The sequence below is a fragment of the Vipera berus genome (assembly GCF_964194415.1).
Source record: "Vipera berus genome assembly, chromosome: 17".
NCBI lineage: Eukaryota > Metazoa > Chordata > Lepidosauria > Squamata > Viperidae > Vipera > Vipera berus.
The window spans coordinates 477,998-505,566 of NC_138220.1; the positions used below are offsets into that span (position 1 = coordinate 477,998).

The 27,569-nt window shown below is 46.3% G+C and overlaps 1 long non-coding RNA gene across 1 annotated transcript; it reads right to left on the reverse strand.

Moving 5' to 3' along the window:
• Positions 1-342: 342 nt before the first annotated feature.
• On the reverse strand, positions 343-27,047 carry LOC308675657. The gene is made up of 4 exons (XR_014028180.1): positions 26,970-27,047; positions 17,061-17,110; positions 7,165-7,251; positions 343-475 (listed from the first exon to the last, which is right to left on the reverse strand). It is a non-coding gene; the product is annotated as an uncharacterized lncRNA (long non-coding RNA).
• Between the last annotated feature and the right edge of the window lie 522 nt (positions 27,048-27,569).

Genomic DNA, 27,569 nt, shown 5'->3' on the forward strand with positions numbered 1-27,569 from the left:
AGATGGGCCACCTTAACCCTCTCGTTGTCCCTGGACTACAGTTCCCAGCATGCCTCACCCATTGGTAGCAAAATCTGGATCTCGGAGAGTTGACTTGGGTTGGTGAGGAAGGTGGCCTGGCTCAGCCTTTCCATCATCAACTGTGTCGCGTCCATTTGCAATTTCCTTCCAAGAAGAAGGGAACTGTAGTCTAATTCTCACTCTGCTCCTGCTGGTTCACAGCCGCTGTGCGGTTCCTCCTTCTCCAGAAGACCTTTGAAGGAACGGTCCCACCCGGTTCTTGCTCCCCAACCTCCCCAACTCTTGAAGAGGTGGGCAACCCTAGCCCTCCCAATGCCTCACCGTTGGCAATGCAATCTGGATCTCCGAAAGTCGAGTTTCAGCGGCATCTGGAAACCTTCCGTCTTTTGATCAAGGCATTAATTAGCTCCTTCTTATCTCCAAGTCGGCCCATTCAAACTTTACACCAGACGATCTGCAAAAAAAGGAAGAACAATGTTAAAAATTTCTCCCTAGTTTTGGCCTGAATTTCCATTCTGTAATTAAACTTTTTTATCCTCGGAAGAACTTGGAAATTGGATGCTTTCAGGAGCCCGAGCTAGTCAGAAACATTTTGCATGGGGAATTAATCCACAGCTCCTGTATTTATAAAGATTGGATAGCAGGCTCTTTTTTAATTTTATTGTTTCTTTTTGTCCTTACACATTTTGATAATTCTTCCACCCGTCTGTGAGAAGCCACACTTTAAAAAACAAGAACATTCTTTGCAGTTCTTTATTGTCTCGCTGATCTAAAGGGAATATTTGATTTTAAAATCCAAAAAGTTAGAAAGAAAATCCTGTGCTTGGAAGTGTAAAAGGTATAATTTATCACTCGATGGTTTTGTGGGGTTTTTTTAAAGTCGTAAACGGGAAGAGAAGTTGTTGAAATCCCAGATTTTGTACACCTTATTATTATTATCGTTTAACTCGTAGAATTTGTTCTCGCAGAAATTTGCTTTCGTATTCTATTCCTTTACATTTTGATTCTGTCAGGGACAGAACTCCTTTTCAGTCTGAGTATAAAATAGTTTTTTCTTTTTCCGGACAGGTGGCGATAAATTGTAGGTAAACCCACTGTTTTCCTGAAAAGCTTTCAGATAGTCCTTGACTTATGACCACAATGGAGCCTCAAAATTCCCATCGCTAAGTGAGACACACCTCGCACCCCATGGCAGCAACAACATAATCAACCCTGGAGGTTTTCAAGAATAGACCGGACAGCCACTTGTCTGAATTGATCTAGGGTCTTCTCCTTGAACAGGGGGTTGGGCTGGAGGACCTCCAAGGTCCCTTCCAACTGTATGATTCTATGTTCTACATCAGCCCCTTGATCGGCTCCGTCTGGTTGTGGTCCCCAAAACCACATTTTTAGGCCCTTTCAGAAAAGCACCCCCTTGTGGGGAAGATGTTCCATGCAGGAGGGGCCACCGCCAATAAGGCCCTTTTTGGTGGTCACCCCTAATCGATGGGACCCCTAACATGCTCTCCCCTCCCATCCCGGGGGACCGGCTGGATGTCCTTGCTTCCCTTTCAGGCCCGAGCAGAAGCTAGTGGCGGTTGTGCTGCCTCCCAGAGTTTTGCGATATTTTCCTTCTGAAGAGCCCACCCAGTCTGCAACGTGGCCGTGTCTGGAACACAACCTCCGAAGTACCTTCAGCTGCCTGGCAACATGCTAAATTAAAATCCATTTTCTCAAGAATGCATTCGACTGCACAGGAGGGTGTGCAATGCCACTTAAGCTGGAGCTGATAAAGAGGCCGAATAAGGAAGTCAGAAGCGCAGGCGGCGTTTCGCAAACGTTCCCTGATGCCACTCCACCGATGGCTTGCAAAATTGAGTATTCATAGCAGAGGAAGCCTTTAATGGAACCGGGACTTGATGGAATATTTGGCTGGCTCTCTCAAAGCCCCCCCCTCCCTCCCTCCTGCTTTTTACTAACTTTGCTGAAAATTAAAAAATAATTGAACCGGATCCAAGCCCTTCATTTATTTCTCCCCCCCCCCGGGGAGGGGGCGGCGGCTAAGCCGGCGGAGTTGCGAGGCTGCTGCCTGTGTGTGTTCCTTGTCACTTTGATGAATCCTTTAGTCCCACCGACTTTAATGCAAAGAGAGGCTGGCGTCGCCCGCCTGTCACTTAAGTGCCAGATGCGACAAAGGCTTCCGTTTGAAATCAGAAGAACTAATTTGAAGGGGAGGGGGAGATAAGACCCCTCTTCGGGTTTTTTATTTTTTATTTTTTGCTAAATCAGCTGCTTATGTGAAGGCAAATTACGCCTGACAAACAATAAAGGGAGGGCGAAACCCCAGTCTCATGGACAGGAAACAGACACCAAACGGATTCTGTGCCAAACATCAGCCACAGGGTTACGACCTTAACCGACAATCCTTGAGCTGCAACTGGTTGCTACAAAAAAGCCCAGGGTTAGTAAAACTGGGCATGACTGGTTTAGCAAAACCAAGAAATGTTGGTCCTGCTTACATTGTAAGCCAAGGAATACCTGCAGACCCCTTTTCTTCTGTGGGCTTAACGTCCTGTTATCTATCTGTTGCCCTGACTGTAGCTTTTCTTCCTGTTGGAAGGACTGGACATGAGAGTGGTCTTCCAGTATTTGAGGGGCTGCCCCAAAGAAGAGGGGGGTCAACCTATTCTCCAACGCACCAGAAGGCAGGAGAAGAAGCAACGGATGGGAACTGCCCAAACAGAGAAGCAACCTGGAACTAAGGAGAAACTTCCTGACAGTGAGGACAATTAACCAGTGGAACAGCTTGCCACCAGAAGTTGTGGGTGCTCCATCACTGGAGCTTTTCAAGAAGAGACTGGACAACCATTTGACTGGGATGGTATAAGTCTCCTGCTTGAGCAGGGGGCTGGCCTAGAAGACCTCCGAGGTCCCTTCAATCTGTTATGTTCTATGTCTCTCAAGAACATTCCCAGAGAGCCTCACAATAGGAGAAGGATCTGTCCTTTCAAAATGAAATGTCTGCATTTGTGAAGGAACCCCACTTCCATTGGACTGTCTAGGTAGCCAGCCAAGCTCACTGCCCAGTGCCAAGACTGTTTCTGAGAACTTCTAGGAGAATTCCCTGTTTTCTCCTTGGAGTAGTGAGCTGCGCTTTGTTCCGAAGCGCCTTCACTTCTGATGCTGGCCGAAAGAGAGCTGTGGAGAGGACTCCCTGGATCTACACGGATGCTATTCTGGGAGATCTCCGGAGATCGTTAAATGGGGAAGGAGATGATACCAGATCTTCCACCAACTCCGCTGTGGGGAGAGCGGTGAAAGACAGAATCTATTTTCTGGAGGTGAACCCCAAGGCCCCCAAGGCAGAGTGTCAATTAATTACAACCGCTGTTGGGCCTTCCTTGTCTGATGCTCCTGAGGCCCCACTGATCCGAGGGAGACAGCTACTCACCCGTAGCTCCACATCTACGTCAATAAAGGCTTCTTCTCAACAGCAGGGCCTACATCCCTCTCCTCTCTGAGTTGTATCTCCAAGGGAAGTGACAGTAATTGCTTCTGAAATCTCTACATCGCTTCTCCAGGCTGGAGAAGAATATTATTTAAAGTCTCCGATAATTCCTTGGGAGAATAAAAATGGCTGGGAACGCAGCCCATTAGTTTCCATTTCGAATGGAGTTGCCCAAAGAGACGGTCTCACCTTAGCTGGGGTCTCTGGGGTGGGGCGGGGCTGTGCCCCTCCCTGCAGACGAATGAGGGCAGTCCTCACAATCGGGACCAAGACTTCAGTCGCTAAGCAAGTTGGCTCTTACATGATTCACACCCAATTTTATAACCAGCAGGGGATGCCGCAATGGCTAATAGTGTAAAAAATGGTCATAAGTCACTTTTTTCTGTGCTTTGGTCACTAAATGAGCTGATGTACACCTGCTGAGTTTGCTCAAACTTTGATAGACCGAATCGTGTCTGATTCACTTCAACCCTGGCGTTCGATCACCCCAAAATTGACCGGACTCTCTTCCGATGCTGAAGCTGCATCCGAAAAGCATCCCACTTGGATTCTGACATCCGAATCCGATCGGGCTCCACCTCGGAATCGTGGCTTATTGGCTTTGGATCGATTCGGACTGCTCAGCCCAAGTTGTTTATTGCGAGGAGCGTGAGAGCAAGCAAGACAGAGAGAGACAGAGAGAGAGCGCGAATCCGTTCACGTCGGAGCAAATGAAGTCGGATGCGTTGCGTTCAATTTGCTTCAATGGATTGATCGGTTAATCCAATCCTTTCAAGGCAATTGAACAGATTGGTTTGGAGCTACGGATATTCTTCCAGCCAATGCCTTCTCTCGGCCTCTGGGTGCCCCGATGGGGTTAGGCTTAAACTCCCTGCCCATCCGCTTGGGCCACGGGGAGGTCACAGGAAATCCCGAAGCTTTAGAGAATAAGCTGTGTTCCTCTGTGTTCCTCTGATACTTGGAACTGCCTTTTACAACTGGAGAGGCTTAGAATGCAGAACATGGAATGACAGGGTTGGAAGGGACCTCGGAGGTCATCTAGTCTCTAGCAGGAGACCCTATAACCCATTCCGGACGAATGGCTGTCCGATCACTTCTTAAAAACCTCCAGTGATGAAGCACCCACGGCTTCTGAAGGCAAGCCGATCCACGGGTGAATTGATCTGGGATCGTAGAGTAACAGAGTAGGAAACCCTGTTCCATGTCCTATGTTGATTTGCCACTTTGGGAAACCTTTCCCGGACCTGCTTTTAAAATCCAATTCGTGCCCAAATACTTACTCTCCATTCCCCAAAGATCAGATACCTCCCTCTGCTTTTTAAGAATGCAATTTCTTATTTTATTCCGCTGGAAGAAGTGATGTTTTCCCTTCCTCAAGACTCTTTGACGGAGTAATATTTCAACTTTCTTCACTTTGCTCTCCAGAGACCCCTCTGTGGCCCACAACTCTCCTCTGCTCAGCGGAGGGCCGTCACCTCCCTCTCTCCCTCCCCACATTTTTTTTCCACCCTTAAAATTTTAAAAAAACAAACAAACCCCACAGTTTGGACTGGAACGTGGTGGGGAGTAGATTCTCTCCATCCCCAGCTGCCGCTTTGAATGGAAAGCCTTGAATATTCATTTCGAAAATGTATAATTTATAGTTATGGCAGATGAGTCATAATTTAAGTGTTATTGCCCTAAATTATCTATAGCATTTCAAACTTGGAAGAGAGAGAGGCTTAAACATCAAAATTGTGAAATTACGGCAGAGAAGGGAAAACAAACAGATTGCCCTGGAGCTGTTCTGCTCTGGAGACCTCGCTCGCGATCGGCTTGACCCAATTCAAGCGATTGAGGTGCTCCTCGAATGGTGGCACCCTCCATGTCTTGGCAAAGGACACCCCCAACTCCTTGAAACCACGTTCTCCTTTTCACGATGTCTTGAAGACAAGACACTCCATGCTCGTTGAGAAGACAAGTGACTTCATTTAGCTTCAACAGAGGTGGTCCTTCTTCTCAAAGTCTTACTTGCTTCAAAAGACCCCAGATCCACGATAATTCTCATACCTTGGACAAACTGAAGCCCCCTGAAGTCCCCAGAATCTTAGCTCGGAGCTCCTTGAAGACATCTAAACATGGTTTCCAAATTTTGATTACAAGAAAAGATTGGGAGAAGGATTGAACTTATAATTGGGGAGTCACGTCTGACACAAATGGCTGTCCAGACTCTTCTTGAAGACCTGCAGTGATGGGGCACCCACAACTTCTGGAGGCAAGCGGTTCCACTGGTGAATTATGATCTCTGTCAGGAAACGTCTCCTTACTTCTAAGAAGCGAGCCTTGTAAAGCTTGCTAAACAATCACCTTGCAAATTGTGCGTTTTTGTGTTTTCTCCCAGCCCAGTTTCTGCAACCATCAAAGCTTGCCACAATTTGCCCTTGGACTAAAGCAACAGACTGATACTGTCTCTCAATTAAATGTCTATGTTGGGCTTAAATCAGAAAGAGCCCCCGTGAATAAACCGAAGGGGAGGTGGCATGTAATTGGGACTATAAAACATATCTTTAATAAGATTCTGCTCCCCTGAATGTTTATGGGACAAGTGGATTTGCAATTCCTTCCCCATCACCACCACCACCGCAGGTTGACTCGTACCCTAATTAGGTGTGATTATTGCTCTCTTACAAATAATCTTTGCAGCCAGCGTCCATTCCACAGAGAGTGATCAGGCAATGGTTTAATTAAATTTTCGTGTTTAATTTCCTTCTCTTTTCCATGGATACTTTGGGTCTGAAAACATCAAGTTGCTCAGGCTGGGAAGCCAGGATTTCAAAGGTTTAGCTTCAGATAGCTAGAGACCCCCGTGCTAAACTCTTCTCTTTTCCAAACCAGGGAACCGTATTTAATTTGGCATAATGGATGTAAGATTTGAGGATAGTTCCTGATCAGATTTGACCCACAGAGGCCACACCAAACGATTGCAAAGCTTTAAACCAGAGCTTTCTTTTCAAACTTGATGACTCTAAGATGGGTGGACTTCAATTCTCAGAATTCCCAGCCAGCATGGATGGACATCAGCTCCCAGAATTGCTTTGTGCTATGGTAAAGCATCCCTTTTGATCTGTATCTCCATTGAGGCCTGCTTACTCTCTTTTAATGCCTTCCTCTGCAATCTCTCTGCTCTAGGTTTGATAAAAAGCGCATGGTTGGCTATTATGGGAGTCGAAGTCCACACGTTTTAAAGCCACTCAGGTTTAAACGAATTCAAATCTTTGCACTTCAGTTTTTGGCACTGAAATGTCAGCAGAGGCGTCCTCAGCCAAGCCCACCACTCAGTGGTCTGCAAATAAGTTAGAGAAGTCCACGGATTCTGCTTCCTTTCTGGGTGTTTTTTTCTTAATTTTTTCCAATCTCCAGTTCAGTTTGCTTTTAATTAAAAATGTCTGGAAATGCACATACGTTTCTATACACGTTCCTTCTAACTTAGCTGTTTTGGCAAGAAAAACCTTCCCAATAGAAATGGCTTAATGGGTATTATTTTACCCCATTCTAAAACACATTTACTTAATTGGAGAACAGCATTGGTTCTAAAGGAGAAAATTGGATAAAATCTGAAGCAAATTAATTCCCGAACATTTTTCCTTCCAGGACCCGGTTAAATAATTTGCACTTACTTAAGAGGGGAAGAATTGCTTTTTCTTCTCCTAAATTTTCACCAGCAAAACAGCCAAGGTGTGTCTCGTTTTCTGAGTGTCGGTTGGCTTTGGGGAAAATGAAAGATGGACATGATCAGAAAGGGGAAAAAAGAGAATAATTTTTGAAACTGATGCTTTTAATAGACCAAGGACTCTCCTTTTGGTAAACCTAAATTTAAGACCTATTTAGGTCCACCTATTCTGCAAAGCACCTGAAGGCGGAACAAGAAGCAATGGAGGGAGAAAAGGGTTGGAAGGGACCTTGGAGGTCTTCTAGTCCAGCCCCTGCTCCAGCAGAAGACCCTTATACCATTCAAGGCAAATGCCTGTCCAGTGTTCTTCTTGAAAACCTCCAGCGATGGAGCACCCACAACTTCCAGTGGCAAACCGTTCCCTTGGTTAATGGATCTGGATCAGATTTTGCAAGAAAATTGTAAGCAGAATTCAGGGTGATATGAGTTTGAACAACATGCCGGACTCGGTGCAAACAGGACTGGATGTTTGAGATGTCTCTGACATCCGATATGGTGTCGTTTTTAAGGATTCGCACTCAGCCCCTCCTACCTCACAGGATCGCTGTAACGCAGATAAACAAAAGGATATTTTGGGGAATAAGCAACTTGAGCTGGAAAAAAAAGAGCGGTGAAGTTAAATCCATGCCGTGTTAAAATCATAACTAGTGGAAAGTTAAAAAATTAACCTTTTTCCTTTTTTTTTAAAAAAAAGAGGCAATTAGTTAAAATGCCAGCGAGGAGGTGATGAGAAGGATTAATTTCAAGTTGTAAAAGAGGTCAGGAAAAATGAAAGTGTCCTTTCGTAGGAAGCTTCCCCGTCACAGAATATAAATAAGCAAAATTAATGCCGTTTTCGAGATTTGTACCGCACGGAAGGTGAGCCAAAAGGTTTCCACAGCGTCTTGACCCGTGGATGTTCAGAAATTAAAATTAGATGTTTTTTTCCTCTTTTAAATATGCATTGGAATTTGGCTTCCTGCTTAAGGGAGAAAGGTTCTCTTTTGGTAATGTTAAATTTTAGGCTTATCCTACGGTATTGGGACCTCTTGAGGCAATGAGGCTTTGCCTGCAGCTGAGATGCAGAAAGTTGAGTTTTGTATTTCTTCATTAATTTTAATATTTCAAGAGTGCTGTTTGCTGACAACTGGATAAGGAAAGGACGCTGCTTATTTGATTTGTTAATTGCTAAGAAATGTGTTATGAGATGGAGAGTTTTATACTGGCTAATTAAGACAAGAATATGAAGTTGTTTATGCTGGTGATGAGGTTGGTTAGTTTTTTTTTTAAAAAAGTGGGAAATTACAGTATCTGTAATCCTTTCCTTTCCCATTTCCCCCCCCCCTTTCCCTTCCCTTCCTTCCCCTTCCTCTCACAGCTGAGTCAGGGACCACCTGTTCTATACCTGCACGGAATATAATTACAATCGGTTTGAAACGACCGAATATCATTCGGCAGTCTCGTTGCTCCTCACGAATCTTGCAATAATTTATCTTGATTATTTAATAGAAAACCTCCAGAGTCCTTCCAGCCCTTGGATTCTGTGATCCTTGGAGCTCATTTAGGCAAGGAGACAATATGAAGAATCGCTAGATGGGCAGATAAAGCCACGGACAAGATAAACACACTATTTGTGTTGCCCAAGATAAGCTGTTTCTAACATAAACTTTTCCAATTATCTTTGGGGCCATGTGTCTTCTGCCAAAATACGTCTCTCTCTGTAAACCTGAGCAGAGAAATGATGAATATTAGCACTAATTGCTGCCAGTCCCTGCCTGGAGGGATCTGTCCTGTCCTGTCGTCCTGTTCTATTTGGTTTTATTCCATTCTACCGTGTCCTGCTCTGTTCTGTTTTCTATTCTGCATTCTGTCCTGTCCTGTCCTGTCTTATCCCAATTTTGCATGTCCTGCTGCTCCTGCGTCGGAAGTGCTCTCAGGCAACAGAGAGGGGAAACGAGCCCCAGTTAATTTTAGAAATTCTCCTGGTCCAGCAGCAGGAAAGTACGCAAAGGAGGGCAGAGCCCCTTTCCCCACCTCTGCTTCAGCAATCCGGCCCTCCCCGTCATGCTTTCCAGCAGCTGCTGAAAGGCCACGCCAAGCCCTTTCAGCCTGGATTAGCAGCAGCGGCTGCTGCGAAGAGGGTTCCGCTTCAAGCTCTCAAAGTGGCCCCCATTATGGCTTGGCGGTCAGCCCGCCGGTTAATGCATCTATGTAAGTGAAGGCAATTTAGTTAATTTGTCTTTCGTCTTTAATTTCCTCCACGCTAAGCTAACAAGATTATATAACTGCTCAAGAGGGACCAAATCCGGGGATCGGATAGGCCAGGTTTAAAAAACCATGTGGCAGATTAATAAAAAAATTCAGCAATCTCTCTTCTCGTCCTGGAGGAGGAGGAGGAGGAGGAGGAGGAGGACAACGACGACTGTGGAGTCCTTGATGGTCTCAGAGCTTGGGGGTTTCTTGGGGATGTTTTGTTACCCAACTAGATAACGTCATCAGTGCTAAGGGGAGTTGCAAGGAGGAGGAGGGGGATGAGGAAGAGGAAGAGGAGGAAAAGGTAGAGGAAGAAAAGGGCTGTGGGGTCCTTGGTGCTCTTTGAGCATGGCGGCTTTCATGCAGATGTTTCATGACCCAACTAGGACACACCATCAGTGCTAGAAGAGAGTGGGGGGAGGAGGAAGAGGAGGACTGTGGGGTCCTTGGTTCTCTCTGAGCTTGGTGTTTCCCTTGCAGACATTTCACCACCCAACTAGAGGGCGACTTCATCTCCCATCATCGCTACACTTCCAGTGAGGTGAGGACGAAAGTAGGGGGGTGGTCCATCAGCCAGGCGAGGTTCTCCGTCCTAGGAAGCCTTGCAGTGACCCCCCCCCCCGTTCTTCTTCTAGCAGGCAGATCTCTCCTGCCACCCACGGCTTCCTTCCGCTCATCTGTGGTTCATCTGGAGACCACCCACTCATGGCTTTCAAGGTCCCTGCTTTCTCTCCAACCATTCAACTCTCCAGCAGAGAGAGAGAGAGAGAGAGAGAGAGAGAGAGAGAGAGAGAGAGAGAGACTGAGATTCACATCTCAATCTGACAACGGGGGGGGGGGGAGCAAAAGAAAAAAGAAAAAGCAAAAGAAAGAAATATTATTGTCTCTTTACCTTCCCGTGGCTTCTCCCCTTATTAAAACGGAATCCTGATCTTCCTTTGGAGAATGCAAGCCATCGGTTTCCATAACATTTTTTCCTCTCCAACCCCACCGACTTTAAAGCCAGCCTGTTTTCTTTCCCGGCGCTTTGGGGTAGCTCCCCCCCACACAAACAGGGTTTTTGGTTGCTTTTTGTTTTTTTAAAGCAGTTTAAAGTATTTCCGCATGACTAAGGCATCTGCAAGGCCACGGCTCGGCTTAGGACCGTTTCCAAATGGTGTATATTTGATCACCAATAAGGCAGAAGACCCTCCTGAGGTTATTCTAGGAAAAGACCTTGGAGGTCTTCTAGTCCAGCCCCCTGCCCAAGCAGGAGACCCTATGCAGTCCCAGTGAAAAGGCTGCCCAGCGGTGGAGCCCCCACCACCTCTGGTGGCAAGCAGTTCCACTGGTTCATTGTCCTCACTTTTAGGAAGTTTGTCCTTAGTTCCATGTTGCTCCTCTCCTTGACTTGTTTCCATCCCTGGCTTCTTGTCCTGCCTTCAGGGGCTCTGGAGAAGAGCTTGACTCCCTCTTCTTTGGGGCAGCCCCTGAGAGACTGGAAGGCTGCTAGCCTGTTGCTCTCATCTGCACTCTTTCCAGAGTCTCAACCTCTTCTTCCCATCACGGCACCCCAAACTGGGTGCAATATTCCAAGTGTGGCTTTACAAAGCGGCACTAACACTTCCTTTGGGGCTGGGCTGCTGCCTTCCTAGGCTCCTGGGGCCCTCCCTTGCCGATGCCGCCTTTGATCAAGCCCTCTGCAGCCAGGGCCTCTGCCTGTCCAAGACCAGGCCGCTGCTGCTAAGGAACAGGGGATAATGAGGAACGTGCCGGAAAGAGGCTGTTAATAGATGCATCCTTATTAGAGGATTTATGGAGAATGTAAGAGGCTGTCTACATGCTGGTCAAACGCCGGTCCCGCTTAAGAGCAGTAATTGCTTATTATTACCAGACAGTTTCTGAGGAGACACAAGGGGGGCAAAAGCTGGCAGAACCGGTGGAATTCCTGTCTGCGGTTCCAGAGTTGAGTTGATCCACTCTGCTGGGAAGGGATACAGACTAGGTCACTCTTATGGCGGGGAGACGCAGACTGGGGATGTCCCAGGTTGCAATGCACATGCCTTATAAGCTCCATCAGTCTTTCAGTGTTAGAAGGGATGGGGTGTAGAGAGAGGAGGAGGAGGGGGAGGGAGGGAGGGAGGGAGGGAGGGAGGGAGGGAGGGAGGGAGGAAGGAAGGAAGGAAGGAAGGAAGGAAGGAAGGAAGGAAGGAAGGAAGGAAGGAAGGAAGGAAGGAAGGAATTTTCAACAATGCCAAAACGGCTTCTCTCCTTTAGACCAAAGACTCCTCTGCCTCTTTCTCCCCCAAAATTGTTATCCTCCGCTCTACAAGACGCCCCACACAGCCAGCGGCCACATTGATATCCAGCAAACTTGAGTTCTAGATTCCTAATCTTGTCCCAGACTTGCAAAGTCAGCCAGGGTAGCCCCGGTGTCCTTCAGCCCAGGACGGTCTCTTTCCTGCAACATAAACCAGGTTAAATTTCTAGATTTAACCCAATAAACCCACATCCCAGTGCCCAAAGGGCGACGTAAGGGGAGCTGAGGTAGAAATGTTTTCGCCCGGAATGCAAGCAGGGAAGATCCTCATTAAGCCTCATTTCCAGATTCGGTTGATTTCACACAAACATCATCTCTCTTTCTCTCTCTCCCCCTGCAGGCAACACTTAATGTATGTATTTTTAAAAGGATGACTCTGTGTCACACAGGCCGGATGCCAGACTCTGATCCAGATCCGATCTCCACGCACAAAGCTTCATTAGTGAGTCAGCCCTTCCAGCCACGTGACAATCAGGGCAAAATTGAAGCAACGTCCTGCCAGCTGGGGTGGGGGGAAGGACCACGAGGGTGCCATTTTTGGACTCGCAAGGTGGCCATCCCTCAATGGAGGAGGTTTTTAGAGGTTCTCCAATCATGGTGCCTGTGGAACTCGAGGCCACGTTAGAAGAGACTTCTTTGGGGTTGATCTCAAGGTGGCCATCCCTCACGGTGTCTTTGGAGCCTCACAGGTATGTTAGGAGAGACGTGTTTGAAGGTTGGAGACCAGGGACAGAACAGAACTAAATCGTTGTGTGGAAGGCAGTGTGGTGTTTGGGCTCCCCACTGTGGTCTCCCATCCACCAATTCCTGCCGTTTTGCCCTGGCTGTGACAGAATCCCCAACGGAACAGAACACGCAAAGAGCCTCTGATGCCTCCTTCTTCATTCATCTTCAGAGCTTTGCTTGTTCAGGCCCTCTTCTGAAATTTGACCTGGGGACCTTCGGTTATGGCCACCGTTTTCATATCAGCAAACGAGCTGAAAGCCGATATTTTGCCAAAGGTGGTTCCACCAAATATATATACGTATTTTTGCATCGTCTGTTATTTTCATAACAGTTTGTTTGAAATGTTGAGGAAATACTGGTCGTTGATTCAGAAACCTTTTAAAATCTACTTATCAGCGGGTTAGTTTTTAGCTGTTATTTTTTAAATCATGGGAAGGAAATTTGGCCAGATCCCTTCCTGGCAGCCATCTTCCCCCACACAGCAGACCGGTGCAGAATAGCTGAAATTCTGAGACCGACAAGAGAGATTTGAACGAGGAAGATCTGAAAATCCCTTCCCTGTTGTGTTTCTGAAATTGCATCCTCTACTGCTTTACGCTTAAGTGTTTCTCATTACACAGATCAGGTCTTAATACCTGGATATTGGAAGGAAGGAATGCCAGCCTCCCACACAAGGAACACTGGAGTCAGGGACATCACGATAACATTGTGTAAATAAAGCCAACTAAGCTGGTGAGAAAAGTAAATTCTTATACTTAGGCAGGAAAAAAGCCAAATGAATAGGAGGGACCTGGCTGAATAGTAGCAACTGTGAGAGGGATCTCGGAGTCCTGGTGGACAATCCCTTAAACAGGAGCCGGGCGTGTGCGGCACCTGCCAAAAAGGCCAACACAATCTAGGCTGCATCAAGATCAAGATCACATGAAGTGTTAATAAGGCCACACTTGGAATACGGCATCCAGTTTTGGTCACCACGAATGCTTAGATCCAGAAACAGTGCAGAGAAGAGCAACAAGGCTGACTAAGAGGCTGAAGGCTGAAATATATGATGAACAGTTGCGGGAATTGGGTATGGCCAGTCTAGAGAAAAGAAGGACGAGGTGGGACAGGATAGCAGTCTCCCAAATATCTGAGGGGCTGCCACAAAGAAGAGGATGGGCACAAATTAATTTGGAAGATAACCGATATACACACACACAGAGAGAGAGAGAGAGAGAGAGATGAGAAAGTTATAGCTAGATTAGACAGATAGATGATGGATGGATGGAGAGGTAGAGATAGGTAGGTAGATGGATAGATAGATAGATACACAAAGAGACAGGCAGATGTAAGGATGACAGTTAGAAAGATTTGCCCCAAGCTTCTAGGCCTGTGGCATGCTTAGCCCCTCCCTCACCCCCCCCCTCTCTCTTTCCTTCTCCCTCTGGCGTGCTGCACACCCTGCCGAGACACAGATTTATTTACTGAAAGAGGGGAGCAAATGCAGCAATCTCCTCATCTCTCTTCTCCTTTGTTTGCTTGGGCTAATTCCTAGCCAATGATCCTTTCCTGGGCTCTGCTCATCAAGAACCAATTTACATAAAGCTGAACCCAGGGTGACTCTTAATAGGGGTGTGTGTGTGTGGACAAAAGGCCTTTTCTTCCCAAACAGGAAGTTCCTGGAGAGAAGAAAATGCAAATTTGCTGGAATGCCAATTTTCTGCCAGGCTGGTCTTTCTATCCATAGTTCCTGATTCTTTCCTCTCTCTCCGTATCATCTATCTATCTATCTATCTATCTATCTATCTATCTATCTATCTATCTATCTATCTATCTATCTATCTATCTATCTATCTATCTATCTATCCACCCACCCACCCACCCACCCAGTCCTTCTTATGACTTTGCTTCTCGGAAGGTCGCAAAAGGGGATTCCATGAGCCTGGAACACCGTGGCCGTCATAAATATGAATCAGTTGCCATATTTATGAATTTTGATCATGTGACCGTGAGGCGGCTGAAGTGGTCGTGAGTGTGACAAATAGTCACCAGTCGCCTCTTTCAGTGCCGTTGTTTGAATGGTCGCTAAATGGAGTACTGTAACTCAATGCTTACTCAACCTGTGTAAGACTAGCTTCCTCACCAGCAAATTGCAGTGTGTTGCCTCTTTTGGGCTTCTCAGCTGCTGGCCGACAGCCGCCAATAAATTTGGGAGGTTTAAAATTGCTCTGAAAATGCAAAGGAGGACTTTGGGGAGCACCTGTTGAGGATTGGGGGGGGGGAGAAGCATTTTTCTTGGTCTAATCCAGCCCCAGGGGCGTTTCGCTCTGCAGAGAGGCAAAAGGAATCGGAGAGGCGTTTAGAGACAAACGAGCTGAACGGAAAAGGTCATCGAAGAGTGTAAATATTTAAGGACTTTAATCAATAAAGGTATTTGTCATGCAGGCTGAGAAGGACGTGGTAATTCATTCCACGGAGGAAAACATGTGTTGCCAAAAACAAATTAATCACCCCGGGCTACAGCAAGGAGGGTTTGTCGCCTGCCAAGGGCGGACGGTGTCGGCCCCCCCCCCGTTTGGGTTGGCAAGAGGCCAGCCATTTTGACAGCCAGGAGGAAACCGTGAGGAAGGGGCGACCGACAAACCCCAAAACAGAGCTTGGAAGTGTTTGCAGGGCTCTTAGTGATCTCCGAGCTGGGTGGTTTTCTTGCAGACGTTTTGTGACCCAACTAGGAAATGTCATCAGTGTTAGAATGGAATGGGGTTTGTGCAGAAGAGGAGGAGGAGGAGGAAGAGGAGGAGGAGGAAGAGGAGGAGGAGGAGGAGGAGGAGGAGGACTATGGAGTCTTTGGTACTCTCTGAGCTGGGTGGCGTTCTTGCAGACATTTCATGACCCAACTAGGGAACAGCATCAGTGCTAAAAGGCAGTTTGCAGAAAGGAGGAGGAGGAGGAGGACTGTGAGGTCCCTGGTGCTCTCCAAGGTTGATGGTTTTCTCATAAGAGATTTCATAGCCCAACCAGGCAGCCTCGTCAGTGCCAGAAGGGAGGGGGCTTGCCTTGTGCTTACACACGAGTGGCCTGCCCTCTCAGGACTGCTAAAAGTGCTCTTCTGTCATCAAAGACTATTTTTCTGCCCCTCTGGAGGGTCCCCTAAGTTTCCCCTTGGCATGAGAAGCCACCCTGCCAGTCGAAGGACCCGAACCTCTGATTATTGACAGTGGAAGGACGGCTTATCCCTGGCTCGGAAATAACTAGCCAGGTCTTAGAAACAAACCCCCGTTCCTTTTGGGATGGTGATCAGGACACAACTCTGAAGTCAAGAATCAAAGAGTGATGTCTGTTTTTTCCCCCCTCCGCATTCTGCTTTCCACCCACTCCTCCTTTTTTCCGTTTGAGAAATATTCTGTTTTTACTCAAGCCAAGCTGTGCAACAGATGAAAACAAGTATTTTCTGACTCTGGAGAGCAAATGTTGCCTAATGTACTTGCTAAGATGGAGTTCCTCAGAAGACACTTGACAGAAAGCTCTGCAATTTGGCCTCCGTGAAGTAGGAGGGGGAGTAAGATAATGGGAGGAGCTCTGCTGGTTTGGGCTGAAGACCCTGAGTGAGGGTCCCACCTATTCTCCAAGGCACCTGAGGACAGAGTGTGAAGCCAGGGAGGGAAACTCATCAAGGAGAGAAGCAACCTGGAAGGTAGGAGAAACTTCCTGACAGTGAGAACAATTAACCAGTGGAACCACCTGCCTCTAGAAGTGGTGAACGCTCCATCACTGGAGATCTTTTGGAAGAGACTGGACAGCCCTTTGTCTGGAATGGTCTAGGGCCTCCTGCTTGGGCAGGGGGTTGGACTAGAAGACCTCCAAGGTCCCTTCTTACTCTGTTATTCTGTAATCCCAGATGGATTAACCAGCGGAACTGCTTGCCTCCAGAAGCTGTGGGTGCTCCATCAGTGTAGGTCTTCAAGAAAAGATTGGACAGCCCTTTGTCTGGAATGGTCTAGGGCCTCCTGCTTGGGCAGGGGGTTGGACTAGAAGACCTCCAAGGTCCCTTCCAGCCCTAGGATTCTACATGTAATCCTATATTTTCTGGGTTCCTGCATTGGCTTGGCGTGAAGAGACTTTATCCCCCCATCTCAACTTCCTGTGAGAAACACAAGACCAGATGCAGGAAGAGGATGGAAATACAACACGGGCTTGAAGGAGACACAAAGAGCCTACCAAATGGCACCAATTAGGCAGAGCTGCTTCCTTCGAAAACACCGAACAGACACGGTGGTCGTGACACATGTAGAAACGTTCAGGCAGATTGGAGGAAAAACCACAGATGCAGGAAGAAGACCAGAAGAACGTGGGCTTGAAACAAATCTACAGAAAAGTTCTCGGTCGGCCAGCCACCAAGCGTGGTGTGATGGCTCTCCAAAAATGATCACTTCAGATCTCAGAGTTGGACAACCTCTCTTGCACCTTGAAGTCCAGGATAAAGAGACTTGTGGAACTTAGGAAACAGGGGAAATATTTCAGCTGGCGATGGAAGACAGGGACTTTGACGGTTCAGAGAATTCCAGCATTTCAACCCAACCTTCAATAGTTCCAGAATTTCAACTCACCCTTCAGTGGTTCCAGAATTTCAACTCAACCTGCATTCAGCTGTGCTCCCCTAGAAATATGAAAAAATATATATCACTTTTGGGCTTGTTCCGAGGTGCATTTTCCAAACAGGTCGTCTCTTGAATGGCCCAACTCTTACACCATCATAAATGCAGCGTTTGTGAGAAAGAGATCTGACTCTCTCTCTTTTTCTCATTCTCTCTCTTTCTCTCTCCTGTCTCCCTCTTTTGTTCTCTTACTCTTCCTCTTTTTCTCCCTCGCTTTCTCCTCTCTTTGTCTCCCTTACTCTTTCTCTCCTTCTTTCCCTCTCCCTCTCTCTTTTAATCTCTTTCTCTCCTCTCCCTTTCTCTCTCTCTTTTACTCTCTCTTTCCTTCTCGTTCTTTCTTTCTGTGTGTGTCTCTGTGTGTGCGTCATGTGTAACAACAATAAGGACACAACTTACTTTTTCCTCCTCCAATGAATCCCACCCCAGACCTTTGGCGATTCTAAATCCCATCTCACTTTATTAGGAATTTTCCTTTTTTTTAAAAAAAAAAATCATTTTTCTGCCTTTCCCCTCCCACCTCACCCCCAATCACGAACAGCTCCTGTCTGAGCGGTTTATCACCCTTATCAGCTCTTCCAGCATCTTCCCCTGGAATTGATTACCGATTGGACCCAGGGAAAAAAATAATAAATTAAAAAATCAAAACGAGGAAGGGAAGAGGACAGCTTTGACGGCTTTGGCGTTTCTTTTACTGCCGTGTGTTATTAATGAATGGAGACAGGCTTGTCTTTAGCAAGATGTCCCCCCACCCACCCTCTCCTGAATTTAATTTGACATTAGATTTCATCCGTCTTTTCCAATGTTTTACGGTGAAGCACAGATTGAAATAAGAAGAAATAAGGGGGGGGGGAAGGGTGGTGGTGTTGCAGTGTTTGGGAAACTGCCTTTCGGGGAAATTGCTATCGGTGCACATTTGTTAGGCTGTATCACCCCAATCTCCTAGCAATTGCAGCCCCTTCCTCTTTCTTTCCAGATGCTGATGCAAACCTCCCCGGCCTGAAATAACTCAGGGGTGGGATGCCTTGAAATATCGTCTCTCTGAACCCGCTCATCCAGGGTATTCTTACGGCTTCCCCCAACCAGATAAAGAATATTGGGGGGGGAATGTTTCCCCCCCCTTGTTGAGCCTCTGGGTGTCAAGACTTCCTCCACTGAGGGAATAGAGTAGCATCCTTTGGGATGTAAGCAAAAAAGTTTATCTCCCCTGGTTTTGGACGGTTTATCACTGGAGATCACTGAATTGATAGGATTGCAGACTAACAAGGCTGGAAGGGACCTTGGAGGTCTTCCAGTCCAACCCCCTGCTCAAACAGGAGACCCTACACCATCCAAATGGCCGCCCAGTCTCTTCTTGAAGACCTCCAGTGATGGAGCAGCCACAACTCCCAGAGCATCCATCCATCCTTCCTTCCCTTCCTCCCATCCATCCATCCCACAATCCGTCCTCCAGATCCCTTATCACCTTTCCATGCATGGCTTCCCTCCTGCACATCAAACTCTGTTTTTATGTTCTAGTTGATAATACAGAAATGTCTAAATAAACAAGGTAGTCCTCTGCTTATGACTTACACGACTGAGCCCCAAATTTCTGTTGTTAAGTGAGACATTTGTTCAGTCAGTTTTGCCCCCATTTTACAACCTTTCTCGCCACTGTTATTAAGTGAGCCACACGTCTGTTAAGCGAACCTGGCTTCTTCCCCATTGACGCTGCTTGTCAGAAGGTTGTAAAAGGGGATCACGTGACCCCTGGGGACACTACAACCGTCGTAAATTCGAGTCAGATGACGAGCATCTGAACTTTAATCACGGCACCGGGGATGTAAGTGTGAAAATTGGTGCCTTTTTTCAGTGCCGTCGTAACTTTGGATGGTCACTAAATGAAGTGTTGTAAGTGGGGGACTTGTTAACCTGACTTAGATGTTTCCAGCTTCGAGACGGGACCCGTCACTCTTCAAAGGTGTCCCATTAGGGAAATATCCTGCAAGCATTGTTTAAACTTTCAAGACAGGACACTATGGAAGGTGTTTTGCACAGCTGCACAACACACACACAGACAAAATACAGAGGAATTTGTTGGTGCATGGCGAGGCAGCTGAAAGGTTATTCAATTAATGAGATCTCACGGAAAGAGAGAGAGAAAAAATAAACAATTAGGCTTACAAAAATGAAGAATGAGACAATCGGTGCAAACGAATTGCCACCAAACCAGGGAATCTCATTAAAGTACAAAAAAAATAATAATACAATGTGTGAAGAAGCACACACGCACACACAGACAGACACCACAAAGAAAGAGGATTTTTTTAAAAAGGAGAGTGAAAATTAACAGGCTTAATCTTGTTTTTGACATTATGATTATTAGCCACGGGGGGGGGGGGGGCATTGAGGCAAGCTTCATTAAGGTAATTCATTTTCAAATTTGACACTGTGAGCAAATGAATGCCAAGGTAGGAAAAGTAGCAACCGAAGGGGGGTGGGGCTGTGTGAGGGTACAAATCCCACCTGGGGTGGTTTTAAGGGCTGAATTGGGGAGGGGGGATTAAGAATATTTTGTGCCTGTGTTAGAAAAGGCAAGAAAATGGCCCAGCTAGAAAAAGCAGGAAGCGATTCTAAGTTTCCCGTTTCAAGAAAAATGCCCCATAGAGTGACTTTCTGATTTAACAGACCACCTGATTTAACAGACTTTGGATTTAGCAGCACCTAATTTTTTTTTTTTGCCTGAACATCGCCTGCAAACAACAGACAAGTTGTTTGACCCTGAATGACTGGGCAGTTCCTTGTCCATCCTTCGCGGTGGCTCACATCGTTTGCCCAGGATTGTCATCACGCCAAGGATGCCAGCAGTGTCCTTGCAATGATTTCCTCAAGTACGCTGCCCCATTTGCATAACAACATCGCCGTGGCAATGATGTCATTTTCAATTTGCAACTTTCCCCCATTGAATTAGATGAATTGAAAGGAATTTGATCTTGACACTTCTTTCCAAGATTAAGAGAACCTGTGCAATGAATTTTTTTCAACTTAAGTTGTTATTTTATCTTCCACAAATAATTTCTCCAAGGAAATCACTTAGCTGTTCTTGACTACGCTGATGCCAAAGTCAAATCCCTCCGCAAATGGCCTGTATCGTGTGTAGATATGTATACATGTATGTGTAAATGTGTGTCTGTATCAACAGCTATTTATTCACTATCTCACAGAAAAAATGCAGGTAGTCCCAAAAAGCAAGTCAGTTGATAAATGGGTTTTGCCATCATAAATACAAGTCGGTCGCCAAGCATCTAATTTTGATTACATGAACCTGTGGATGCTGCAACGTTTGCAAGTGTGAAAAACAGTCCTAGCACATTTTTTTCCAGTGTTGTTGTAACTTCGAGTAACTTTGATTAACTCTAAAAACGTTTCATTCCCTCACTGACTTTTATTTTATTCCGAGTAAAACCAATGTTGTCTGCCACTTGTTTTCCTCCCTCGCTTGAAACAGGATATTATTCTTTTCAGTGTAAACATATTTACATTTGCAAATAACAGTGTGTTTTGTTTTGTTTTCAAAAGAGACGGTGTAATTACACTGTTTGATAAAATCTTGATAAACAGAGAAATAAAGTTGGAAGCGGGGCTTCACTTGAGTGCGGACACGACAAAAACTTCGTCACCCATAAGTGGACGGCCCGTACTTTTGAACCCCTTCCAATCAAATCACACACACACACACACACACACACACACACACTAATTAAAAAAGCACCAGGTCCAAAGCAAAATGACAAAGTGTCATAAAAAATACATAAAAACAGAAAGTGTATATAACTATGTTTTTTAACTGACTGTACCCCGCCTTCTTTATTATGTTGGTCTCCGGATCCTAATAAAAACTTGATCTGAATTGAATTGAACTGATTTAAATTGATTTAATTTCAGCTGAATTGAAGTGGATTGAATGGAATGGATTTGAGTTGAGTGGATCTGAGCTGATTTGATGTGAACTGAACTGAACTGAGTTTTAGCTTTGCTGCAACCATTTTTGTAGTACAAGATTACCGTTACGTCACTTTTCTCAGTGATGATTTAACCTCTCCGTCTTTTATATGAGATTTTTCTTTATATTTTTGTTCTTTGATCCACGCTGAGCTTTCGGGGTGCAGATCTTAAGCTTTCTCTGCTCTGGTTGTTCTCCACCATCTCTGAGTCCATCACAATGCAGAAGTCAGAACACGAAGCAGACCCTCAACTAGAGACTGTGATTCTTTCCTTTTGCCCCCTGATGTAACTTTGCAGAAATATATCAGTAAAAACAGGATGAGAAACACTCAGAAGTTTGAGGGCAAAGAGCAAAGTATTTTAATGGGAGCATCTTCCAAATGATGTGTCCAACTTTTCTGGGATGGTTGGATCAGAAGGGAGATCTCCAAACTTCTCTTCTTCTTTTAAAAGAATCTCTCAACTGTTCACATGGACATAAAAAAACCATAATATGTCACAAATACCACCTGGGTTGATCCTGCAGACAAGACTTTTGTCCTTGAGACGATCCGGAGATGTTCTTGAGATGTTCCTCAAGTTGAGCAAACAACACCGCTTTTTAAATCACCAGCTGACTATAAATAACTCAGTTTTGACCCTAAATAAACCATCCAAGCTCTGATGGTGTTGTTTGCTCCTGGAAACTTTCAGACTTTGAAAAGTATGTCAATCTCCTGAAAACGATTGGGTTGTGTTTTTTTTGAAAGCTCTGTCTTGTGAAAACAGATGATGGCTCCATCTTCTAAATCCACTTAAGCGTTTTCTTTTGATAACCGTCAAACTTCAGCGGGGAAGAGAAGAGCTTCTGGGATCAGCTCCCAGATCTTCACAAAAGAAGGCAGATAACCTGGATTGAACGTTTTCTTTGAAATTAACTAGCTTGAAGATCCATCAGAAACGGCAGAGCTTTGGAAACCAAAGTACAAATAAAGCGCCCTGGAAGCAAATGTTATCCATCCGTCTGTCTATCTTTCTGTCTATTTCTCTATCTGTCTGTGTATCTTTCTGTCTGTCTATCATCTAGGAGATGGGAATGAGAAGAAGGGAGGGAAGGAGGGAGGGAAAGGATGGATGGATGGATGGAAGGAAGGAAAGAGAAAGAGGGATGGAAGGAAGGAAGGAGATGGGAATGAGGAGAAGGGAGAATAAAAACTCCCTTAGCAACTGTCTTGCTTAGCAACATAAATCTAGGCCTCCATCACTGTCCTAAGTTGAGGCCCTCCTGCCCTTGACAGAGGGAAAACTTTGCCTAAGGGGAACCTGCAATCCTGTTTGGCAAATCCTAGCCATTCAACCTCGTTTTTGCAAGATTCGACCCCGTGTTGTGCTCTTCGCTGTGACCAGCTTGTGCCTGTTTGTGTGAAGCTGCCACAAACAGTGTTATCCTGACCGGCCAATGGTTGTTCTCCCCGACAGGGCCCAGCCAATGAATTAAGAGTGGGTTGCTGCCATTGGAAGGGGAGCCCAGCGGAGGGAACACAGGCAATAAAAAGGGAGCTTGTGCTGTGCAATAAACCAGAGTTCGAGAACATGCAGGCAGGGAAATCAAAGCTTGATCGGAAGCAAAGTGCCTGCAGCCAAGCAAGGAAAAGCATGTTGTTTTTTTCCAACAGGCAGAGCTCATGAATCCTTAAAGGACTTGGAGCTTTGCATAAAACACACTCACACATAACAAACCCATTTCTTTTTAGCCCCGGTTGTTGTTACGAATGCACGCGGGGCCGGCGCAAACAGCCCCAGCTGAGCCAGGCTTTAGGAGAAAATTAACATTTAGCCTCTTCAGGAAAAGGGGGGGCTGCCAATGTGGTCTTTCTTTCTTTCTTTCTTTCTTTCTTTCTTTCTTTCTTTCTTTCTTTCTTTCTTTCTTTCTTTCTTTCTTTCTTCTTTCTTTCTTTCCTTCCTTCCTTCCTTCCTTCCTTCCTTCCATGTATAAGCTGCCTATAAATTTTACAAATAATTCTAAACAATTACGCTAGACTTTCCCCTTTCCCCTTCTGCCTTTCTCCTTCCTTAATTTTCCCGGAATTCTCTTCTTCTTTTTTCCCCTGTGTATTTTTCTATTTTGCATTTGGAGAAGCGAATAAAAACCGGTGACACTAGTTTAGCATCTACGTCCCTTGGAGTGAGTCTTCTTGGCAGCCAATTCCGGAGAGTTGTATCTTTGCAATCAGGGGAGCAGGTGTGATGAAGAGCCTTTTTGCTGCAGTATTTTCTCCCTTCTGTCCCAAGCGGCTCCTGGGTTAGCCAGGGATTGTGTATAACACCAATACGCCTTCCCGCATCTACGGAGAGGCACAGAGCATCTCCCGTTCTCTCTTTTCCCCTGTTTATTTATATCCTGCTTTATTTGCAGAAGCAGCACACAAACCTTTGCAAAATCAACCAAGCTAGGATTCCCTGGGACTTCCTGTCTCCCAGTGCAGGCTCTGCATTTTCCCCAAAGCTACGAAGAGCAGGAAAGCAATGCAAATGTTTAGATATTTTTTTTTTAAAAAAAGATGAGGCTGAGGATATAACAACAGAGTAACAGAGTTGGAAGGGACCCTGAAGTCCAACCCCCTGTTCAAGCAGGAGAGCCAAGAGCATCCAGGACGAAAGACTGTCCAGTCTCTTCTTAAAAACAACTTCTGGAGGGAAGCCCTTCCACAGATCCTCAACTTAAGACCACAAGCAAGCCCAAAATTTCTGTTACTAAGTGAGACAGTTTTGCCCCACTTTATGACCTTTCTTCATGCAGTTCTTAAGTGAATCACTGCCGATATGTCAGTAACTCCGAACGATCCCTCCAAACGTGGGGGGGGGAAACAGTTTCCAGACATGAACAAAAATTCGCTCCTTCCGAGGCGTCGTGTCTTCCCTTTTGTTATTGATGGGAACATCCCCACAATTTACCGCGGATGATCAGAACTACATTTAAGGCCCGGGAAAGGCTGGACCATATTTCAAGCCCTTCACGTCCTCCTAGTCTTTCTATCTCTCATTTCTCTCGGCTCTGACACGACGTTGAAAAGCCGCGTCAGCATCTCTGGGCGGCCTTCGTATTCAGCCCCGGTTGGAGAGATGCTATTTTGGGCCAAATTGGACATCCTAAAATTAGAACTGTCCCTCTCCCTCCACTCCTCCCCCCCGATTCAGTTTTATTTAATTTTCATTTTTTTTTTACTCCAGAATTCAAATCTGGGCAGCAGGACATTTTATTTTGCAAATCAGGGAAGCTGAGAAAGTGATTCCCCTTGACGCTGGTTTGTTCAGGGGAGTTTAAAGCTGAATGATGAGCATATAATAAGAGCTGGAAAGGACCTCGGAGGTCATCTAGTCCAACCCCCTGCTCAGGCAGGAAACCCTATGCCATTTCGGACAAAGGGCTGTCCAGTCTCTTCTTAAAAACTTCCAGCGTTGGAGCATTCACCGCTTCTGGAGGCAGGTGGTTCCACTGGCTAATTGTCCTCACTGTCAGGAAGTTTCTCCCTTAGTTCCAGGTTGCTTCTCCCTTTGGTTAGTTTCCATCCATGGCTTCTTGTCCTGCCTTCAGGCGCTTTGGAGAATAAGTTGACCCCCCTTTTCTTTGGGGCAGCCCCTCAAATATTGGAAGACTGCTATCATGGCACCCCTAGTTCTTGTCTTCGTTAGCCTAAACACATACCCAATTCCTGCAACCGTTCTTCGTATGTTTTTGCCTTCGGTCCCCTAATCCTCTTTGTTGCTCTTCTCTGCAGCCTGTCTAGGACCTCTGACTGGTCCTTCTGCATTTGTCAGACAGCAAAAAGTGGCATCACGAATGAGGATCATTGCATGGATAAAGACCAAGGTATATTTGTGGTATCTCTAGATAAGGTTGGGGGGGGGAGAACCCCAATTAATTTTTTTTTTTGCTTTAAGTCTGGCTGAGGAAGATCATTTCTGAGATTCAAGCCAGGGGCCAGCTTCAAATTCCAATTTTATCCTATTTTGGTCCAAAGCTCAGCCGAGCGTAACGTTTTAAACGCAGAGTCTACGACCCGATAATCAGTTTATACAAGCTCTGAACAAGGTAACTAAAACGTTACGTTTATAGTACAAGCTCTGGAAGACCAAAGTCTTTGAAAAACTATCCGGCAAGTTATGACTCGTATTGATATAAATACACGGCCTGGTGATGGATTAAAATATAGCACAGGCTGCTATTCCCAGAGCAATGAAATAGGATAAAATACGAGCTGAACGGAGAATAAAAATGAAAACGGTAAAAGCTGATTGCATACAAATAGGTTACTCACAATCAAAGTGATAACCAGGTGGCTGAAAGCGAAATTTAACAGGCAGCAGTGTCTCCCTGCAGATATAGAAACCAGGGTTTGTTTGGGGCTGTTAATTCTTAGCAAATTGTCCTGACCTTAACCTAAATGACAGGTGACGATAAGACTGCCAATAAAGGCAGCTTGGTAAAGATTTACAGGTAGTCCTTGACTTAGATCTGCAACCGAGACAAGAAGCGAAGGATGGAAAGTAACCAAGGAGAGAAGCCACCTGGAACTAAGGAGGACAGGACAGGAGAAAGGGGGGGGGGAACACCTTTCTCTCCCTTCATCCCAACAAGTAAAAACAATTTTAGTAATTTATCTACCACCTTTAAATACAGCATAATTATCCCCATACCTCACCTCTTAATTAAAAAAAAAAATCAAAATATTTCATTAAACATTCTTTACTAAAAGTCCAGTAAGGACAACCACATATATTCATATTTCTCTCTCTCTCTCTCTCCCTCCCTCCCTCGCTCTGATCTTCTGCTCACCTGGCAAGCTGCCTCTTCACCTGTTCTGGCCAAGCTGTGGCTCTGCTGCCCTTGAGAGCTGCTTCCTGTGGAGAAGGCAGCAAAGGCAGGAGAGAGAGAAGGGAAGTGCAAGGGCCCGTCTCAGCCGCGGGAGAAGGCTGAAAGAGCCGCATGGGGCTCCAGAGCCACAGGTTGCTGACCCTGAACTAGAGGGTCTCTGAGGTCCCTCCAGGACTCTATGATCCTGAGATAGATGCCCGAGATGGACGGAGGGAGGGAGGGAGGAGAGGAGAGATGGATGGAACAGCTTCCCGCCAGACGTTGTGGGTGCCCCATCACTGGAGATCCTCAAGAAGCGACTGGACAGTCATCTGAGCAGGGCCTCCTGCTCGAGCGGAAGGTTGGACCAGAAGACCTCCAAGGACCCTTCCAGCCCCAGGATTCTCCAGTTCTCTCTCTCTAAGCTGGTGGCTCTTCAGAGCAAGGTGGTTGCAGGATCTGCCCTTGGAAGCAGCCGCCAGGGTGCCTCTCCCTCCCAGCCTGCGGCTCTTCCTTGGACCTCAGCAGCTGGATCAGTTAAGACCCAAACCTGCTCCGTATGGGACTCCAGCTGTTCCTTAGGCCCTCCCTGTTGACTTTGAGGGGGCCGCACTTTTAAAATAACACAAACACAGCCCTGGCAGCCACACTTTGTCTTCTGGCCTGCAAGTCCCCCATCCATCCATCTTGGAGCCCTCCCGAATCTCCGGCAAGCCGCCGTGGAAGGTCACCTCTCTCCCCAGCCGCCCAAACGGCTTTATTTCAAGGCCGCCGAGAAACCTCAGACAGGGCCTGTCTTGTTACGATTATACATGGTTTTTCTCCACGTAGATCCGGGTGGGTCTCTCCTTCTGCCCCGACTTACGACCACCGTGGAGCCCAAAATTTCTGTTGCTAGGCGAGACAGTTGCTAAGTGAGTTTTGGCCCCATTTGGCCACCTTTCTGGCCACGGTTTTGAAGTCCAGTTGTTAAATTAGGAAGACGAGTTGTCAAGAGAAACCCCCCTGCCCCACCCCCAAGGTCGTCTGTGAGAAGAATGACTTGCCTCCAGAGGTTGTGGCTGCTCCATCGCTGGAGGTCTTCAAGAAGAAGTTGGACAACATTTTGACTGGGGTGGTCCAGGCTCTCTTGCCCCAATAGGGGGTTGGTCATTCCAGGTTCTGTGTTCTGATCCCAGCTGAAGCCTGACTTGTCCTGGCCTTTCAGAAGGGCCTTTCAACCCTGATGTGAAACACAAGCATCTGTGTCACTTCCCAGTCTGTGCAGTGGGCAAAGAGAGTCCCGGTCACAACAGCATCGAGAAAGAAGGGGGAAGAACATACACAACTTACAACGGACCTGGCACACTTTTCTCTGCTGCTGGGAGAAAGCAGTATTCCGATCAGGTGTTTGCAGCCGGCGTCTTCCTGTCCTTCCTTGGCTCCCGTGAATGACAATCGCCCACATTTTGATGGAGTTAGATGAAGAGGCCGGCGAAGACTTTGGAGATGCGCGGATCATACAAAATCGGACGAGGAAGCTGGGGCGGGAGACGGTGGGAACGGAACTGAAAACCAGAGCAGAGGATGGACAGAAAGGAGGAAAAAGGAGAGGGGAGGGGAGGGGAGGGAAGGGAAATTGGATTCGCTTAAAGATGGTGTGATTC